Source organism: Anomalospiza imberbis, chromosome 5, assembly GCF_031753505.1.
Source record: "Anomalospiza imberbis isolate Cuckoo-Finch-1a 21T00152 chromosome 5, ASM3175350v1, whole genome shotgun sequence".
In the NCBI taxonomy this organism is placed as follows: domain Eukaryota; kingdom Metazoa; phylum Chordata; class Aves; order Passeriformes; family Viduidae; genus Anomalospiza; species Anomalospiza imberbis.
Window position 1 is genome coordinate 46,237,804 of NC_089685.1, and position 15,551 is coordinate 46,253,354.

At 40.6% G+C, this 15,551-nt stretch overlaps 1 long non-coding RNA gene across 8 annotated transcripts; it reads left to right on the forward strand.

The window, feature by feature from the left end:
* The first annotated feature begins 3,336 nt into the window (after nt 1–3,336).
* LOC137474162 (uncharacterized) lies at nt 3,337–12,076 on the forward strand. 8 transcript variants are annotated; one of them, XR_010999200.1, is made up of 6 exons: nt 3,337–3,877; nt 6,166–6,288; nt 7,832–7,887; nt 8,474–8,543; nt 10,806–10,969; nt 11,564–12,076. It is a non-coding gene; the product is annotated as an uncharacterized lncRNA (long non-coding RNA). The 8 variants fall into 8 exon arrangements; XR_010999201.1 differs by lacking the exon at nt 7,832–7,887 and having other exon boundaries at nt 3,351–3,877; XR_010999199.1 differs by lacking the exon at nt 8,474–8,543 and having other exon boundaries at nt 3,353–3,877.
* Nucleotides 12,077–15,551: the final 3,475 nt, after the last annotated feature.

Below are 15,551 nucleotides of genomic sequence, written 5' to 3' on the forward strand. Positions count from 1 at the left end.
GTTCTGAAGTCTTTTTGACACAGGATGAGATTTATGGACACCTGCAATGTTTGATCTTGATGCTCTGACAAGTTATGAATTGTTTCAGTAAGTGAAGAGTAATGAGCAAAGTAACTTCCAAACATGAAAAGAAATTATCTGAATGACCAAGGCTATACATTATATAGATGGGGTAGCATGGTAAACATCTCTAACAGAAATTAAATGTAAATAACAGCTTCATTGCTTATTTTGTTGGGAAATATAATCTCATCTTAGATTTTTTTAAACATTGAATGTCTAAATAGTTTTGTGGAACAGTAGGCTTGTGTAAACCTGTAAGTTGCATCCTGCTTCCATCCAAAACCTGTCATAGGAAAATGAGGCAAATGAGTCTCATGTGACTTATCTAAATGTTTTCGTTTATTACTTTTAGCCTTAGAGCTTTGTTCTAATCCAGGAGAGAGACATGCATCTAAAAACAACCAGCCCTCAAATCCAGCCTGACCTAAAACCAACAGCAAAACAAAGCAGCACAGGTATGTCTGTACCTAGACTGATATGCTGAGAGAGAGCTTCATAAGGAAAGCTCAGGGTGGATACATCTCAATGGTCTCTCTTCTGCTTCACCAGTTTTCTTCTGTTTGGGTTTTTTTAAGGGGTTTGATTTAATGAGAGAGAATTGTGCTTTTAACAATGATTTGCATACTGTGTATCTTAAATAAATCAGATTTAATCCTCTCCTGTTCATTATTACATGGGACTTTTGGCTTTGACATATTTTGACCAGGCACAAAGGGGCAGGATCCAGCATGCACAAAGTTATACAGAAAAATAATCAAATTACACTCTGACATTTTCTAGACTTCTGCTAGTGACCTCTGCTCATAAAACTTGTTACTTTGTGATTGTCCAACCTCTTCTATTATTTTAATATGAACTATTCAAAGATTAATGTAATTAATTTTCCATTAGTACATGTTAGTTCTGTAAGGCTTCAGTAGGCACTCATAGAGAAACAGAACCCTATGTATGCTATTTCAGCTGATAAAGTGCTGGCTACAATACTGGGTTTCTGCAGTTCCCACTTCAAATAAATACTCAAATGGGAAGGCTCTATAGCTCTATCGACTTTGTAGTGGAAGTATTTCACGATGACCCAGCAAAATCAAGGCCCATTGTCTGTTAAAATCTCTATCATCAAATCAGCAAGAGAAACCACAGCAAATATTTGAGCGCAGGGTCAGCCCATATCCTGCATTCTGCCCGTAGCTGGAGGAGGTGGCAAAGGCACTGCCAATTTTCCCTGGTATGGTCTGTCCTCCCAAACTTCTGAATGAGTCTGTGCTGACTTGGAGCTGATCATCTGCTCCCACAGAATAGTTATGAGAGACTCCATATCTGGCCTTTAAGTAAATGAAAAGGCATTTCTCTTTTGCAAATGAAAATGTTTTGTGATAGAAATGCTGTGTGTGGCTGTGCAGGCCTCTGACAAAGCCAGCTGGATACTGGAAAGATGGAAAATCCACAACTGCAAAAATGTGGCTGCTTCTTCCACAACTGTCAAACTGTTAGGCAATTGTAATAAGGTTATTGCATATTAATAGAATATAAAACTAATTGAAAGTTATTGCAGCTAAAAACCTAATAAATAATCTAATTTCTGATTTCTAAAAGCTTGCACATTTAAATAGCTAATGGATTTTTATATTTAGTATGGGATTAAGATTTAAATTGTGACACAAATTTACACAATCCAGTAATTGTCAATAAAAGCTCTTTCAGTACAAAATGGTTTACTGCAATCTCCTGTGCAAATATTTTAAGTGTGGCATAGATTCTCCTCTTTTACCACTTTCTGCAACACCAGTCATTTTCATGGACAAAATGTTTCCCAAGTTCTTCAGAAGAATCACTTCCAGAACAGGGGTTAAGAGCACTCTCCTCCATGCCTGGAGTAACATAGCCCTCCTTGCTGCAGACGGAGCTTGCTACATGTTTAGTGTACGCTGAGGAGCCCACAGCTCATAAACAGGAAACAACCCACAACTCATTTTGAATTCCAATAAATATTTTGTGTTTTACTGCCTTTGGGACAGCACTTGTGTGTGAGTCAGGACAAGATGAGGTGTGGATAAAAGCTGAGTCAGCCCGGCATGCCTCTCACTGGCAACTGTGGCAAGTCCCTCAAAACGTGCATATTCCCCAGGCAAAAGCCTGCATCCATTCCAACATCTTACTCTAGAAAATTGTACTGCAGCACTTGCATCATGTGGTGTTAATATGGTGTTAATATATGTAGGTGTTAAACCTGGGAATTGACCTGCTAAATCAACTGATTCTTGTGGCATAGGGTGTTGGGCCAGCTTGGGACAGAGCATGGAGCAGCTCTAGTGGTTGAGAAATTGAACTGTGACCAGAACCAGTTTGAAACACTTTAAATCAAAATAAGGCTTTTAGTTACCTTATGTTTTCCATGGTCAATATTGCCTTTTGCTGGCTGGTCCTGAGCCATGCCTTTGGGTGCTTTTCAGCCTCCACTGTTACTGTTGTTTCTGCACTGAGTGCTCTGGTGTCCAGTGCCATGTGCTAAACCCAAATTTATGAGAAATTTATGGAATTAAGTGTAGTGCTCACTGTGGTATGGACCAAACCCCCAAAACAGTGTTCTCTTCCCTTTCTAGGCCTCATTTAACTTCCCACTGGAAACATCTGAAGTCAGTCGTGTTTTATCATCCCAGTATTGTGCCATTGACTACTCAACTCACTAATTAAGTGGGGTTCCTGATTAAATTTTGGTTTTGATTGGTTAGTTGGTTGGTTGGGTTTTTTCTTCCCCACATGGAATGCAAACGTGACGGCAAACACGCATTTATATGATTCTGAGAAGTGTTTCGTAGAGCGTTGGATGGGCACAGCCACGGCCCGTCCTCGCCGGCTCTCAGGCAGGCAGCGCTCGCCGTGCCCGCGGCAGCCGGGCCGCCCCTCCGACTGGCGGGGCTTTATGCGCCCCTGACCGAACGTCCCGGGGTCTCAGGCTCGACCCCCTCAGCCCCGTGTCCCGGTAAAAATGCGGGGGCACGGAGGGAACTTGGGCCGGGGGGTTGTGAAGGGAGTGAGGGGTCTGAAGCGTGTGAAGGGAGTGAGGGCAATGAGGAGTTTGAAGCAGAGGGATGTGAGGGCAATGTAGGCGTTGAGGGGTGGGAGGGGTGTGAAGGGAGTGAGGGAAATGAGGAATGCGAGGGCAGTGAACGGACTGAAGGCAATGAGGAGTGCGAGGGCAGTGAGGAGTGTGAAGGCAATGAGGGGTGTGAGGGCAGTGAGGGGTGTGAGGGGAGCGGGGCCGCCCCCGCCCCGCCAATGGCGCGCGGCCGCGGCGGGAGGTGTGTGCCGACCTCACTTCCGGGACCTGTCACCGGCCGCTCCCGCCCCGCTGCCGTTCCCTCCCCGCTCCTTCCCCGCTCCCGCTCCTTCCCCGCCGGCAGCCGGGGACGCGGTTCGGCCCGGCCCCGCCCTGCGCAGCGCGTGGCAGCGATGCACGGTACTGCCTTACGGGCGGCCTCTACCCGCGCGGTGCCCGTGTCCCGGCCGGGGCGCCGGCAGGAGGCGGGAGCGCCCTCCCGGGGTTGGGTGACGCCCCCGGCTCGCTAACGCGGCGGCGGCGGCTTTGCTAATGACCTGTCCTTTCTCCTCCTCCCCTCCCTTGCTATTCGCTATCACTTGTCTCCCGGCCCCGCGGTGTGAAGCCCTCGGCGGAGCGGCGGCGGACAGCAGGAGGAGGTAGCCGGCCCGGAGAGATGCTGTAGTGGCTCCCGCTGCTCGATCGGAGCGGCGCCCGCCCCCGGCTGCGGGAACGGGGCCGAGGGGCTGCGGGACGGGCAGAGCCGGCCCGGCGCAGGTAAAGAGCCACCCGGGAAGCCTCAGGGGAGCGGGATTTCAGGGCTCTGAAGGTGGAAACAGAGAAGGGGGTAATGCGAGGGGCTGTCACACGAGGGGCTGGTTGACAACTGTCATGTCTCCTAAATGGAACGTCTGGGTTGCCCTTAACCTGGAATGAACTCGGGCACTAGGCAGAAAGTGCGTGCTTGGAGGTTCCCGCTGTTGGCTTGGCTCAGTCAGGCGGGTTGTGCTTTTCCCGGTCGGCTGGTCAGAGGAGGGTCGTCTGGCCTGAGAGCGAGGAGCAGGTCAGCGGGAACGCCTCCGGGGCTTACTTCTGTGGTTTGCCGCGTTCTTGGTTGTCCCTATGGGGCTGGATTCTTGCTTTTCAAAAAGCATTCCAGAAGAAAGGAAAGGAGTGCGAATAGGTGTTGCCTTGTATTCATATTAAGATTGGCCCCGTCTCACTCAATGGTACGGGAAGCTGTTCCTAAGCTCTCTGATGGAAGTAGTATGAGCGCAGGATTTGTCACACAGGATTATCTGGAATGATAATGTTTGGCACTTTTAGCATTGGGTGTCTTAGTAGTACTGCACTAATAAAGGTGTTGCATAAGTTTTGTTGTGAAGGAAAATCGTGGTCAAGCTCCTTGTATTACAGAACATGCACAGACTTTCTCATTGGCATCTGGCACTGCTCACCTATTAAAATTTGCTTTGCAGGCAGCAAAATGGATCAGCTGTAAAAACTATTTCCTTTGTTAATCCTGAATCATTGACTTAGCATTGAGGCTGCTACCTGGTCTCGTGCTGGAACTGAGGCACTTGTGGTTCATGTGATGTGGTCACACGTTTGCTAAACCTAAACCAGTGTCATAACTTTTGTTGGCTGGCATGAGCTACCGAGCAGCCATCGGCTCGTAGTGACTTTGAGTGGCAACTTTGGGAATTTCAAGTAATACAATGTAGTGTATTGGAAGGATGAGAGTATGCAGACCTTATCGGAGCTTTGTGGAACTCCCCAAACAGCATGCTTGCTGTCTTTTCCCATATTTGGAAGGAACTCTTAACATGGTCCAAAAAAACATTCTTATCAAGCTGTTGGTGCCTTATATTGACTGTCACCCTTTACAGTCAGGTGCATAGGGAGTTTTGGCATCCTATTGGAAACACCTTGTGAGTTTGTCATTTGCTTTTCAGTAGTTCTTTAGTGTCCTCATCTTCTGTTAATAGTAGTAGTCTTCATAAAGGGTATAATGAATTTTAAACCATGGAGAGAGGGTTACGCTTCAGTTGTGATTTTGTGTTGTTATGCTTTTAATAGTTCGTGTGCAGAGTGTTATAAAAGTATAAGGGACAATAATGTCCTACAGGAGAGTAGGATATATGGCCTAAGATACTAATCTTGTTCTAAAGAATGGATTATAATGCTCACTGTCCCAAAATAGGCAGGGAAACATAACTTGTCTTATTATTTTTTCAGAAGCAGCTTGTACTTCAGAATTGCAAACAGCTCTATTTTTGTCCTTACTTTTCTATAGCTTTCCTGATGAGATTTGGGTTCTGAGTTCTGCTTCTATTGCACTTGTCATATTTTTGCAAGGGAGAAAAACAGAGAACACCATACTTATCTTGGAAAAAAATGAAGTTGAATTAATATTTATTAAATGCACAAACATATTTTCTTACATAATTTTGGAAATTAAACTTTTTTTTTATCCACTTTTTCAAAATCTCTCTGCATCTCTGTTTTGCTTGATATTTTTTAGCTATCTATGTTTTTTATATATAAATAGGCCTTATAAAGTATATAAAAACAAAATCTCTACCTTTGAGATGCAAATCCTCAAAATAAAGATCAATTGCAAAGACATCTCATGGGGCTGTGTGTGCACCTTGGAAACTATAACTACCATAAATGTTTCCACAGAAAGACTTAGTGAGAATTCTCTTTAGAGTAAAAGTATTTTACTCTATAACGGATAATTAAAATAGCACAGGGCTGTCACTGTAGTGTTCTCAGTTGAGTGGTTTTGAATTCTTTTAGTATGAAGGGAAAAAATCCAAATTGTATTGGGATATACCAGTTATATTCCCTAGTTAGCTAGATGTCAGCTGGTCCTGCTGTAAAACTAGAGACATATTAAAAAACTCAGTCATTTTAAAAATTATCTTAGCCCAAGTGAAATGAAAGCTTTTTTCAGAAGAAGCATAAAGAAATATTTTTCTTAAGTTATATTACATCATAGCTATGTAAAATCATTATAATAAGCCCTGGGAAATTTTATTGACTTTTTTTTTTTTTTTAAGAATGTCAGCAGCTTTTTATTGATGAAGAACTGCTTGTTATCACCAATCTGCACATGAAATGGAAGGAGAAGAAATTCTGGAAAACAACTCCTGTTTCAGCCTTGCAAGATGCTGCTTGAAGGGGTAAGTACATACATGGACTGGGCATAGAATCTCTGTAAAGAATGATTAATGTATATTCAAATGACAAAGAAAGAAATCTGAGCATGTAGTGGCAATAAATAATTGATAAACAGAAAATAGTAGCACAATCAGGAGAACAATGTAAAGCTTCCATATAGTCTGATATCTACTGCTGTCTTAGGTGCTAGTCAGTAGAATTCTGAATTCTTAATATTTTAGAAGTAGAGTGTTCAGCATTTCAAAGGACCAGGTCTGTTAAATTAAATATTGAATGACATTTTATGAAGTAGAAGGCTGAATTTTTCACTGAAAGCAGAAAGCCTGGTAAGGTTAGGCTCTGAATCATCACAATCCTCAAAACTAACATCTCTCCAAGAGTGTGATATTTGACATGTTTTAAAGATACTCAAGTAATATGAGGAGACTCTTGTGTGACCAGATTGCATGTGGCATTGAGATGTTGCCAAATCTGACTCCACTTCCTCATACCACTTCTCATAGTTTCTGCTTATGAAACAATATTTATTTATAAGTGCATTGCATGTACCTTTAAATATCTAAGAAGTGTAATTTCTGAGTCCAGTGAAGGACTTCTCATGCACAGATTACTACAGATTATAAACCACAACTCCTGGGCACTTGAATCCTGACTGAGGCTTGAGTTGTTATGTGACTGGTTTGTGTGCGTCTTTGCTAAGTCTTAAAATGTGTGTATGGGGTTAAAAATTTTTTTATACTTTGGAAAGATGTAAACTACCAAAGAGGCATAGTTTGTTCTGTGGCGCTGTATTCATCTAAATGTATTGATTTAAGTTCAAGTTGTCTCATGCCTGTGGAAACATTAAGAGTAGGAGAGATTGGCATTTGGCAAATTACCTATCCCTTTCTAAAAATGCTGATACACTGCCATGGTTTTTAAAATATGTATAAACTGGGAAATTATTCACTAAATCTTTCCAAATAGTAAAAGAAACTTGTTCCAAAATGTGTCTGCCTTGAGGAACTCAGAGCAGTGAGCTGAAGTTGTACTGAGGTTGTACAGCTCTTTGGCATGTTTCCAGGCAGATGAAATACATGTGAAAGCAAGTTAGTCCCATATTTTCATATTTCACATTTTTGTATCTCATTAGATTGTTTTCGTTTTGTTGAGAAGTACATAGAAGGAAACAGAGCTGCTGTTTGGTGTGCTGGTTTAGCAAATCCTTACTCATTTTTGAGTGTATAACATCCTGAAGCTGAGAGAACTTATCATGGTGAATGGTTTAGAGTTTGATGTATTTTAAATGGAAAAATAATACTGCAATGACTTAATATTATTTACATTTAACAACAACAAAAAATCATAAAAGTGGACCATTTGAAACTATTCTATAGCCTGTGATTAAGATTTGGAGGCAAGTCTTACTGTTTTGTTGTGTATATCCATGCATCCGGCACTGTTATGCTAAGTTCTATTACCCAAATATAGGCTTGTATTGCCATTCTTTGTTTCATTACACAAATAAGTGCTACATGCCTGTTTTGTTTTAAAAATTATTTACAGGAAATGATTGATATGACAAATCACAGAACAAACCACTGAACATGAATGTTCAGAAGGTAAGAACAGCTCATGTCTTATTTGCAAAACCTTACTTGAAAGTGAAGACTTGAATTACTGATGATGTTTGCTGTCAGTGTTACTGTTTCAGGAAGAATGGTACAAAGTACCTGACACTGGAGTCATGGGGCAGGCTCCCATTAAGCAAAACCAAACAAAACCAAACCAAACTCTCTGGCATCTTTATTCAACACGTATGGAAAATATTCCCCGGAGTAGTGAGGCTGAAGAATATAATGTGGAGCAAATTGGATCTGTGGGGGAGGAGGAGGGAGAAGGTGGATGTTGTGTCAGGAGACTGCTTTGGAGGCTCTTGTTTATTAGTGTCTGGCGGCATTCTGTCCAACAGAGCGGAGAAATCCTCCAGTACAGCTGTCAATTAATTCCTACACTCTGATGTTTAAATACAATTAATTGCAGCCCATGGGTCATAAGTGAGTGCTGTTGGCTTGTTAGCAGTTTTCAGTGGAAGATTACAAAATAGCTATATATATGTGTGTGTATATATATATATATATATATATATATATATATATATATATATATATATAACAAGTGAAGTTTATATATTCTTGCCCACCTCAGGATAAAGGACATGCTGTGTGCACTTAAGCAGGCCAGTGTGATCAAATCAGGTAGCAGCTTTGGTACCTATGTAAGTAAGAGACAAGCTTTAGTACCTAGATAAGTAAGAGACAAGCAGCACAGGGTTACTGCCTCTGAACAAAGCAGCAGCTGTACCTGTCATTCTGTGCTGGAGATGTACAGATGTAACTGTGCGCAAACAGGCCAGTATTTTCAAACAGCTGTCAAATTTTCAAGATAAATGTATGTTCTAGGCACCTGACTTTCAGCATACTAAGCTGCTGTCATTCTAACCAAATTTACAAGGAGTTGCATTTTCTCAAGATTATAAATCCTGTAATAAATCCCATGGAAATGTAATAGTGATTATCCTCTAAGAACATGGAATTGTTCCATTTGCAGCTATCATTCATTTTATTTCTCTTTTACATGGCAAGGGAGGGTGTGTGTGTATGAATGAACACATAAATGCAAAAAGAACGGGATGTCCTCTCTCAGTGGTTACTGACAGCCCTGCAAAGATGGGCTACAGCAAGAAGTGTGGCTACACAGCATGGCTGGATCTGATCTAGGCTCCTTCTTTCCTTCTCCCATCCATACGCCTCTGTCCATCCTGTTTGCTGCCCTCAGTGGGTCTGTTCAGCTCTCTGTAGCTGTCTGTGGTTTTCCTGTGTTGCCGATTCAATGAATGGAACTGTTTCACCGAGGCTGTGTCTATGCTGGGGAATAAAACTGGCCAGGGACTGTTCCCGGGAGCTGGCTCAGAGTGTCGGGATTGCGGGGAGGCCGAGCAGCGTGCAATGCCCTGGGCTGGGCTCCCTCCTGGGAGCCTGTTAGGCTGCTGCGGGCCAGAGCAGTGTCGGGGAGGCTCCGGAGCAGCTCTGGCCCTGGGTCATTCACGGTGCCAGAGGTGGCCAGCGGGATCCGGCAGCGCCAGCGCCAGCGCAGGCACCGGGGAGCAGCGTGGCTGGAAGGACAGAGGGAGAGGGAAGGTGCGGCAGTGCCAGGGAGCTACTGAAGGGATATCCTTTTGATGTGAGGGAGCTATTACGTTACTTAAGCTGACTAGTCTAGGTACCCTTAAGGTAACCTTATTTTGCAACCAGTAACTCAGCTGTGCTTCAGAGAGGGACTGTGTGCTCTGTCCCCCGTGACTGCTCTTTCAATGTCTGATAGAAGCCAGCTGAAATGCCTTACAAAGTGAAGTAAAACTGGAATATGAAAGTACATACATGGCTTTTATAAGAGGTTTTCTTTTCCTGGTTATTTCACTGGACTTATATTCTTCCTCCACCTTTCTGCAGTTCAGAGACTTCATTGGTTAAAAGGAGTGGAGTGGCAGATGTACATCAATGCTGGTATTGCTGTTAAACAGGGCACCAGATACCTTCCATATCACAGAGGATGAGCAAGGAAAACATGGCAGGAAAATAATTGGTTGTAGTTTGCCACTTTTTGATCATGCAGGAGTGTGAGGCTTGTGATCTGTATACTGTAGTGAGTGACCTGATTTAGAGCTGTGAAGTCATGTGTCCCAAGTATATCCTCTATCTGACACATCAGGAGCTTGCAAGTACAAGTACTTGATGTCCATTTGCCAAAAAATGTAGATTAATTGCATTCATGACTGTTGCCAAGGCTCCTGTCAGTAATGCTAACTCAGTGTAAACTTTGTTTTTCCGTGATACATTTATCACAAAGAAAATCTTTTAAAGGTAGGGATGTCTGAATTGTCAGAATAAAACTGAAGGACTTTTTCTTAACCAAAAAAGAAAAAACAAAAAACCAAACCAAAACCACAAAAAGAAAAACCAGCATCAAAAAGCGAAAGCATTTTGTTTCACATTCCACTCTGAGTTGTGGCATGACATTAAATTGAAGTTAGTTTATTTTTAGCAGGTTTCATGTGTTTATTTACTTAAATGTAATAGCTGAGCAACAGGAGCCTGTAAAAATATTTCTAATGCATGAGTAAAATTGTAGCACAATAAGGAATAAGTAAACTACACAACTTCAAGTGCTAGTTACAGAAGACATTGGATTTTTATGTGCAGGTAGAAGAGTATAAAAGCTGGCTCACTGGAATTACTCAATTTTCAAAACAACACTTGCAAGCAGAAGAGGCCTAAATAAGTAATATTTTGTTTGAGGGTCATTATTTTTTAAAGTATCTAAATCCCTCTGTTAAGCTGAATTTAATTTATCAAATAAGTCATGTTATTATGTCTGCACAAGGGAATAAAGTTTATCAGTGAAATAAACCCACTGAAAATACACAGTGGTGGTGTTCTCTGCTAAGAAGGCAAATTCAGGCTTCCTGAATGTCTTCCAGAAACAGATGTAAATTCCACTGTAGCTTTTCAAACAGTGAATAATCCTGGTCTGTTATGTTTGGTGATGAATCATGTGAGGAGTTGCAGATGGTGAGGCGGGTGCAGCTGTGCAGATGCTGGAGGAGCTGAGATAGCAGACTGGAGGACCAAGGAGATGAAGGAGGTGATTTGAGGATGGGTTAATAGAGGAGAGGGATAAGACAGCTGAAAGAATATTGACAAGGACTATAACCTGAGATTTGGGATAGGGAGTGAGCTGGTGACTGAAAGGAGGTATTCTTGAGGAAGAAACATCTTTTTTGTTGTTATTGATCTTGGAAGCAAAAATTGCAGTATCGGATACCAAAGCAACTGAACTTTTGTCCTGAGCCAAAACAATGAGGAGCCCAAGCTAGAAGTTTAAGCTATAAATGAAAAGAGAAAACTAGGAGACTTCTTGTCTCTTTTAAAGGAATACTGATCTTAAGTAGGAGAGCTTTTGTAGGAAAAGGTACAGATGCAAAGTTGTGGGCTTTTTTTAAATCAGTGTGGCAAAATTTGGGAGTTTGTCAGATGGAGAAGTTGTATCTGTCTAAGTCAAAATCCAGTCAAAATTTAGTCCCACCAAAAATGGGAGGGTGCAAGGCCTAATCACTAAATGGCAGGTAAGGCTCAAATGTAACTTTTTGCAGTCTTAAATCAATATGCTAAACACACCTTTCTAATTTTTGCATTAAGTGATTTTAATTTATCTTTTTCTTTTTTCCTCTCATTTTAGATTGACAGTTTTGTTCCAAAACAATAGCTTTTTATTCAGGAAGAATGTTGCCATTAAGATGTCTGCAAGAATTAGGAGGTAGTGCAGGCAAATGTCCAGGTCAGTCTTGGAAGAGAGTTTTGCTCCAAAACTGAGAGCAATTTTCAGGATTATTTTCTCACCTCATCTGGTCTAGTTACCTGTCAGGTAAATGCAGTATGGTCTGCTGCCCTGTGCCCCCAGCCCAAATAATTCTGAACCTGCAAATCTTCTCAAATTAGAGAGATCACTAATGGCTGCAAAGGCATTAAAGTTCTGTTGTTTTCATGGAAGGCGGTGACTGGGAGGAAGAAAGGAAAACACATTATTGACCCTGCTGCGGAAGTGATGCAATATGAATTCAGCAATTGTCTGTTCTTTTTGACCCGTCAGTTTCCAGACAGCACAGAAGGACAAGCGAGCTCAGGCTGAAGCAGCCACAGTGTGTTTGTGATGCTTTAGGGGTGCCATGTGAGCAGGGGGCAATAGTAAACACTTATGGTAGAGAGTGTCACTTATTGAGAATGGTAGTTCTCAAATCTGGGTACTGCCTCAGTGCTCCCAAACTTTTATGGTGCTATTTAAACTCACAAAACCATATGCAGCTGCAAAAATTTCATTGCCAGTCAATAAACTCAAAATTAATTGGCATCTGTCAAATATAATGCGTGGCCTTGAATGAGGTTGTATGCAGTTGAAGTATTTATGTCATAGGAACAATTCTTTGCTCTTCTCTTGAAGAATAAGCAAGGTTGAAATAATATAGGAAGGTTAAGTATGCTCAGAAAACAAAAGATTATGTAATTATTTCTTATCCTTCTTTTATGACATTTCAGCTAAAGACAAGTATTTTTTTTTATAACACAGCAAGGATTCTAATTTCTAAAGAGTATGTTACTGCTATATGTTATATATATGATATATATATATTATAATAACATACTAAAGAATATGTTATTATCAAGAATATATACCACTTGCTTTCACACATAAAGCTCTGCAGATAAAAAACAAAAGGGATTCCTATATCCTGTTTTGTAAGAACACATTTGAAGTTGTCTGTACTTCCACATGAACCCTAAATATTGTTGAAATACCATCAGATTCAGAAAGTGCATCCAAGTGTTTGTTTGACTTTACATTAGTGGCAATTGGCTTTTTCTTTTCATAAATATAGTATGTCTGAATTTTCACATTTGTAAGGAAGAGTTACTAGATAGTTATGCTTAAAGTTAAACGTAATGATGTTTTTCTTGACAAAAACAGTCATGTATGTTATGTTTTTGTGGGTTTATTTGGTTTTGGGTGTTTTTATCAAGCATGTGAGCAAGTAAATCTTCTGAGTGAGAGGTTTATGTAGCAGCACCATCAATATGACAAAAATTTTGCCTTGCACTGCATCTGTGTGTATTAGATTATAATTTTAATTGACAATTTCAGTTGCACAGAAGTCTTTAATTTGCTACCTTATGAAGTTTATTTTTACCATATGTAGTTAAAATGTATTCTGCAAGAGACTTAGCAAGGGGTTTGCATTTAATTACTTCAGGAATTGATTATATTGGAGATAATAATTTAGGCACCACTCTAAAATGCCATTTCTATTTGCCTGTTACCCTCAGATGTCTGTGTCCTTCAACAAATGAGGTCTCTGTAGAATATCAGGGTATAGTTAGAAAATTGTCGGGCACGTGCTTTTTGTAATGTGAGATGCAGTAATCACATGTATAAGGAAACAATTGCAGCATTCCAATTTAGTCTTAAGGATCTGGTTCCCAGTGAGCAGCATGTTGGGGCAAATGCGTGGGCTGTTTGTAAATGCTGTACATGTCATAATCAACTTTGACTTTGCCACTGTTATGTATTAATTTTAGAAAAAAAAAACACCTGACAATGGCTTAGGACATCTAATCTATGCCTGCCGTTCATAAAATGCAGTTTTTGTGGGATTTTTGGTTTGTTCCTTTTTGTTAATTCCAACCATACCATGCAATTAGATTTAGCCTCAATCTGAGCTCTGATCTCTGAAATTAAGGTGTCCCTGACTGTTAATCAATTCAAAATCATGGCTTATGTAATTAGCTCATCAGACGTTTATACAGTATTGCAAAACTTAGAAAAACCTGGCAACTTCCAAGTAAATGGGCAAGGAGTTTTTGGGACACACCAAATAAATGGATAAGGAGTTTTTGGGTCACGTGAGGAAAGTGAAATAACTTTACGTTCATCAACAAGGCAGTAAAAATAAAGCAAATACTCAGATGACACATTTGTTTGAACGTGACCTTGGCTCTTGGATCAAATAGCAAATATATGTATGTCGTGTTTGTCTGAATGTCACCTCTCCTTGCTTCAAATATCAATCATAAATCAAACCCCAGCTTTTGATGTACATGCAGCAGGAGCAGCCTCTTAGATGATGCACCAGATCTCCATTTCTCAGCAGTTGTGGTCTCCACATGTCAGTGTTCAGCACACACACCCAGCCTGTTCTGTCAGCTTCATGGCCTGCCAGGTGTTGTCACAGAGGCTTCAGAATCTGTAGAATTTTGAAGCACAAACTGTTGTGATTAGCGCATGTAATCTTTTGAACTTCCTCAATCATGGAATAATTTGACTGGAATGTAGCTGTGACTTGAAGAGAAACTGACATTGAAATGGATTGGATAAAGAGCAAAAACTGGGGATTCATTTGGGAGAGGAAAGGAAAAGGGGGAGTGTGTTGCGAGTGCAAAGTTGTAAATCTAACAGTGGAGTGGGGTTTTCATTAGTAGTTCTGGTGAGCTGTGAGCAGTATTAGTGGAACTGTAATGAACCTGAGAGGCAGCACATGGCAGAGAGCACAGACTATAACACAGAGGTTACTAAGATGATGCCGTGGCTTAGTTTCTTGCAGAAAATAAATTCTTATTGTTCATAGGTTCAAGTTGTTTTGTATCTCTTGTTAATAAAATATACTTTCTTCAGTGGTTATGCCTCAAAAATACTGGATATTATGAACTGCAATATGAATATTTGCTTGAAGTGCATTAACAACTAATGTAATAAGCTGAATAATCTTCCCTCATACTGCTTTACAGGTGGATTTTTTTAAAACCATATTAATAGTAGTATCTTGATTCTATAGATTAGGCGGATAGTCAGTTTGAGTATAAAGATGGAAACAGACACCATTACAAACTGAGAGGTTTTTAGGCCTTCCATGTATCTGGACCATAAAAGTTGAAGCAAGACAAAAGACTTTTCTAACACAAAGTTTTTCACTTGAGTCTTTGGCAGTGCTTGCTTGGGCTTGGTACTGTCTAAATTTCAGACTGGATTATAATATAGTTTAAAAAATACAAAAACCTAGGAACTCAAAATACTCAAAGCAACCAACCAAAAAAAATTCCCCAAAGCCCCACAAACAAACAAAAACCCCAAAGCAACAAAGACCCCTCCAAAAACACCTCTTGAAGAAAACAGTAAATTGAAGGAAGACATTACAGGTTTTCCAATAACCCTGAGTATAGTATTATATAGTTTGTTAATTTATATTACTCTTGACTTATTCTGAAATCCTGAGTAGATAGCCCCTTAAAGGATTCAGCAGACACAGATTTAAGAGATTTGAAAGCTTTACTTTGACATACAGCTATTTCTGACTTTAGTTTCAGTTCAGCATTCACTAGACAGAAAAGTCAAGTCTTCCTATTCCCAGTTACAGAAACCTCCAAAGCATTTTCTTTTTAGATATGAAAACTCACATTTAGAGGAGAAAGAAACAAACCAAACAACCAAAAAATCTCAGTCATGCTGGCATTCTATTCAGACTTGAACCTATATGAGCTTGAAGGCAGTTCAAACACCTCAATCTCCACTCTTTACAATATGGGATTTTCCTTTTATCAGAAGGGCCTTGATGCAAATTTGAGTAATGCCATGTTTGATACATCCATTTATGTGGAAGAAAGCAAGCATGATTGCAGAT